This window comes from Erithacus rubecula (assembly GCF_903797595.1).
Source record: "Erithacus rubecula genome assembly, contig: scaffold_249_arrow_ctg1, whole genome shotgun sequence".
Classification (NCBI taxonomy): Eukaryota; Metazoa; Chordata; class Aves; order Passeriformes; family Muscicapidae; genus Erithacus; species Erithacus rubecula.
The window spans coordinates 67,443-73,055 of record NW_027636073.1 but is presented as its reverse complement, the minus strand read 5'-3'; positions in this window follow the sequence as shown (position 1 = coordinate 73,055).

The following is a 5,613-nucleotide window of genomic DNA, read 5'->3' as shown; positions in this document are numbered from 1 at the left end:
GAGCAGGTTGGAAATTTCTGTTTTCGTCTTGCTGTTTGTTCTGTTCTGTAAATTTCCTAGAATTTATCTGATATATCCTTTCTTACAATTTTTCCTGGAAGCCCCATAATTTTCTGTTATAACATTTTGGGGGATGGGTACTCTTTCAATTCCAGGAAGGTTCCTGCATTCCTTCACAGAGGTTTCTTATTCTAACCAAGACAGTTTCCAGCTCCTGTTGGGTTCCAATGTTGCGGTGTTCCAGATGGGGCAGACACTCCAAGAGCAGACAGGGTCAGACACTTGTCCACCTCATGCTCTGCCTTTTTATCCCTTGGGCCACCAAAGGCCCTCTCCCCGGGTGGGACTCCTGATCACTCAGCCACTCAGGAAGTGGGTTCAGCAGAGCATCCCACTGTCCCCAGTATGCTGTGGCTGACAGACTGACTGACACACGGGGCTCTATGTCACGAAAAGCAAGGCCTGGCCCAGCCCTGTCACACACACGTGATCCAAAATGTCTCAAGACATGCAACTCTTCCTGACACTGACACCCCACCCGTGCAAAGGTCTGATCCCAACTGCCCTGGAAAATGGGGAGGCTGAAGAACGCCCTCAGGGCATTTGTGACATCATCGTGTGGGGAACACGGCACAGGAGAGGTTTGAGACAGAGGGGAAGGAATCAAGAACACTGGTTTGTATTGGCAGTCCAAAATTGGAGAATGCCATTCCTAAAGCCCAATAGAGCTGAACAAACACCATCACTGCCAGTTGAACTAAAAAGCTGCATTTGTGCCAATAAGAGGGCAATGAGTCCTGTGTTCCCCAGGCACAGGGAGGAGAGATGAGGAGCTGTGTGTGTACTGGGAGTGCTGAGAGGGGCATTGCAGAGGCACTGGGAGTACAGGGGTACTGGGAGAGAGAATGGGAACCACCTGGATCTACTGGGAGCAATGGAGAGGCACTGGGAGGGGAAATAGGGAGCCCTTGTGGGTACAGAGAGCACAATGGGGAGGGAATGGGGATGTTTCTAAGGGTTCTGGGAGCACTTGAATGTGGAATGGGGAACCACTGCTCCCACTGTAGTGGGAGGGGTGTGGGGAAGCCCTTGGGGCTTCAGGGTACATGGAGAGCTCTGGGTGCCCTGTGTAGCCTCACACGTGACCCTGCATTGTGCCCATCTACCCGTGAATTTTTGGCATCCACAGGAGCAGTGGAAGGGAAACACATGTGTGGCTGCCCATGGGTGGGGTCCCCAATGCCCCTAGTGCCCCCAGTGCCCAGCCATGCCCCGAGTGTCACAGCACATTCCCATAGATGTCCCTGCATTCCCGCGGTCGCCCATGGGTTGCTGGCAGCTCTGCGTAGGTCACCTGGAGATCCTGGAGTGTGGTGGCACGGGGGAACACTGTGAGAGACACTGGCTGTGGCCTCTGGACAGGGGGACACTTATGGGTGACGTGTCCCTCTGCGTGTCCCAGCCCGGACTCACCCCCCGTCTGCTTGGTGCTCACGATGTGGGTGTACAGCACCTCCCCCTCCTCTGGGGGAGCCGGGGTCTGTGGAGGGACCCTGAGGGAATAAAGGGGATGTGTGGGAGGGAATGAGAGGTCTTGTAGGTTGGGGTCAAAGGCCAGAGTGTGGTTTGAGTCCTCCACTCACCTTTTCTGTTGCTTCCTGGAAGCTGCAAAGGAAAGAGGGGAAGGGTAACTGTGGGGTCCCCAGGGCCCTGACCTCTCTCTAGACTCCTCGAAGTCCACTGCACCCTCCATTTTTGCCAGGACTCCTGAGCACTTCTAGTGCCCTCCAGAATCCCTGAATCACCCAAGTGTTCTAAACTGCCTGAGCGCCTCGAAGCTCAAGCCTGGCAGGGAGGGGGACCCACCATCTTCCTCCAGTATCACTGCAAGAACCCCGCAAAATCCCTGCAAGGCATCCAGTACCACCCCGAATTCTTTAGGGCCCTGAGCAGAGGGTTTGAGTTCTCAGCACAGCCCTAGTCAGGGGCTTTAAGTGTCACCCCATCACCCCCACATTTTGGTGGCCCCCAAGCTCCTTGGGGCCATCATTGTCCCCATTGACACCCACACATGTTGTTCCACCGGTGCCAGCCAACAGCTCCACCCGTGAGCAGGAGCAGGAAGAGAAGGGACCCGCCAAGGCCTGTGGCCACTGATGGAGACAGAAGGAACACATCAGGTTCACCTGTCACTGCAGGGCTCCTGCAATCCCAATGGCCCCGTGTGACCCCACCTGTGTTCCAGTGGTGTCCTGTGGTTCCCTGTGGTGTCACTTCCAGGGCCAGCTCTGGGCTGAGTGCCTGGAACACGCGGTGCCTGTCCTGTCCCAGCTGGTTGGTGGCCACGCACTGGTAGGTGCCCGAATGTCCCACATCGACGACCCCAAGCTCCAGGAGGGGACCCTGGGCCACCTTGTGCCCGTCGTGCAGCCAGGTGAAGGTGACAGGGGCTGAACCCACCTGCACTGAGCAGTGCAGGGTCACGGGTTCACCTGGGCACACCTGGAGTGCCGGGGGGCCGGGGGTGATGGTGGCATTGGCCACGGGCACTGCAGGGACACAGACAGGGCTGAGGCGGGGGGGAGGGGCTGGCACCTGCTAGGGAGAAGGGGCCGGAGTGGGGGATAAGTTTGGGATGGGTGGGAAGGGAATTCCATGGGCAGAACCACTTGTAGCCCAAGGGCCCCTCTTGCCCAAGATGGTGACATTCAGGGGGACCCTGTCAACCACGGTGTCAGAACGCATACTGGCCCCTGTTTTGGTGCCACAGCTCCAAGTGAGGGTCCATGCCCTGTCTTGTCCCCAAGCCCACCTGCTGTCCAGAGAAGGACAGGGGACCTTTCCCCGCGGCCACTGTTCAGCTCAGCACCAAGCAGTCCCCTAATGCCACCTGACCCCCGGGGGTCTGCGCACACAGGGACACCCCCGAGAGTAGGATCCCGGCAGGGTGACACAGGAGGGACTGGGGACGTGGGAGAAATGGGGTACACCAGGGAGCAGTGAATGATTCCAGGAGGTGGAGGATCTGAGGGGTGTCAGGATCCCAGTGAAGAAGAAGATGGTGGGGAGGATTTGAACAGGGTGGAAGTGACCCCAAGGACTGATGGGATGTTCAGAGAGGAGACACCAGGAAAGGACTGAAGGGAAGATTTTGGGTGCCCTGACAGGGATGGTGACCTATTGCCAATGCAGGGAATTCAGATAGGCACAGTTGCACTCAGGAAGGGGCTGAGGGGACATGGTAAGGGATGCAGACATCAGGAGAGGCGATTCAGGGACCCAGGGAGACAGCTGGGAAGGCAGGGCGGCACACAGAGGGTTGAGCAGGGATGGGAGAGCTGTGAGGGCTGTGGGGGCTCCCCGTGCCCATCCCCACACTCACTGTGCACTGTGACACCGAGCCGGGCGCTGCTCTTCTGCACGGCCCCCCCCTCGGAGCACACCTCGCAGCTGTAATTCCCCGAGTGGGAGACCCCCACGGCGGGCACCAGGAGCTGCGGGGACCCCTGCGGATCCCCCATCAACTGCCCATCCCGGTAGAAGCGGTACAGGAGCAGGACTCGGGGCCACAGGGGGCTGGGGGTGCTGAGGCAGCTGAGATTGAGGGGGGACCCCTCGGGGAGCTCGAGGGGACCGTCCAGCACCGGCACAGCGAAGAGCTCTGGGAAGGAGATGGGGGTGAGGACTGTGACTCTGAGTCCACTGAAAAGTAGCTTTGAAGGTGTCAGGATATTCGAATTCAAGCTGTGGGTGTGCTCACCATGCACTGTCACCGTGACCGGTGCTGACAGTGACATTCCTGAGGCCACCCAGCCCCCGCAGCTGTAGCGCCCACTGTTGTGCAGCTGCAGGGCGGGTAGGAACAGCTCGGTGCCCCTGAGGGACCCCACGAGTTCCTTCTCCTCCTTATAAAATCGCACCCTGCTGACAGGTCTGTCCTGCCAGCCCCGGCAGCGCAGTGTCACCATGTCCCACTCCAGCAGTTCCCGTGCTGGCACCGGCAGCACCAGCGGCTCTGTGGGACAGGAGGGTCTCGTCACACTGAGGAGCCCGAGACAGGTCCAGAGTGGGTGCCCATGGCAGTGGGGACATCCAGGTGGAGTGTCCACTGCATGGGAGGGTCACAGGGTCACCAGGAGCAGTTCCATGACACAGCTGTAACCACGGAGGTCCCACCACACTGGGATCCACTGGGATGTCCCTGTGTGCAAGGGACAGGCTCTCGCCACATGAGGGGTGTGAGGCCACCACGGAGTGGAGCCCACCCAGACCTATCAGGGAACCACCCTGAGCATTTCAGATCCCCCCTCACCATCTGACACCATCATGGGGGAGCTGATCCCGGCCCCGGGTTTCTCACACTGGTAGCTGCCACTCTCGGTGACAAGGAACTGTTTGTGTCGCTCCTTCCACCAGCGCTGCCTGTCCTTGTACCAGGTGGTGGCACCGGCGGTCCCCGAGCCCTGGCAGGTCAGTGTCACCTGGTCCCACAGCACTGCCGGCATCCAGGGGGGCTCCACCAGGACCTGGACACTCTGGGCACCTGCAGGTGACAGGGGACACCAGCCTGCCGGGGCCACCACGGGGCTGGGGACAGCGGGGCAGGGACATGGCATCCCCCGAGGACTCACCAGCAAGGCCGAGGGTCTGGGCTGGAAGGGAGAAGGGACAGGACTGGGTGGGGGTGGCACCGTGGGGAGAGTGGCACCCAGGATCAGGGAGTGGGGTTGTCCTCAAAATGTCCCCTTGAGGACACCCTTCTTGTAGGAAAGTGCACGGTCCCCTACAGGTCTGCAGAGGCTACCAGGGTAGAGCTCTGTTTCATATGTCTGGGTGGCATGGGCACCTCTGGAATGGGGTCAGCGTGGCCATCTCATGCTGGCACAGGTCACCCCCACCAACCCTGTGGGCACCTCCCCATGGTGCCTCCCCTCTGTCCCTTTCTCCAGAGCTGCCCCTGCTCCATGCAGTCAAACTCCACATCCCTGTCTTTGAATCCCTATCCCCCATCCCTCTCCCATATTCCACTTCCATTGTTCCTGTCCCTAGGGCCATCCCAAAAACCTGGTCACATTGAGGGGCTACTGGCTCTGTCCCCCACTGGCTCTGCTGGCATTGGGGACCTCAGGGGACCCCACAGCCCCCCTGTGCCCCCTCCCCATTGCTCTTTTCCTCACCAGGGCCCATCCCCGGGGCACTCACCCCACAGGAGCAACGCCACCTTCCTGGCCACCCTGGTGTCCCCGGCCATGGGCACTGGCTGTCACTTGCTGCTGGGGCCACCTGTCCCCTGGCTGGCGGCTCTTGGGATGAAGGGACAGGAAGCGAGGTCACGTCTTGTCCTCATGTGTAGGTGGCCCTTGGTGGGGGCAGGGTGTGGACAGGATGGGGGCAGGGTGGGGACCTTGTGGGACATGGGGGTGATGGTGGGACATGGTGAGGACAGGATGTTGTCAGAATTTGGATGCTGAGGTGGGGCAAGGTGCCAAGGATGGGTGTCCAGGGCACTGTGTTCCCAGGGATGGGGTCCCTTGGGAATGGGGGTCCCATGGGTTGGGTGGATTCAGACTCAGGGAGGAGTGTCCCAGATGAAGGTGGCCTCCAGGGATTTGT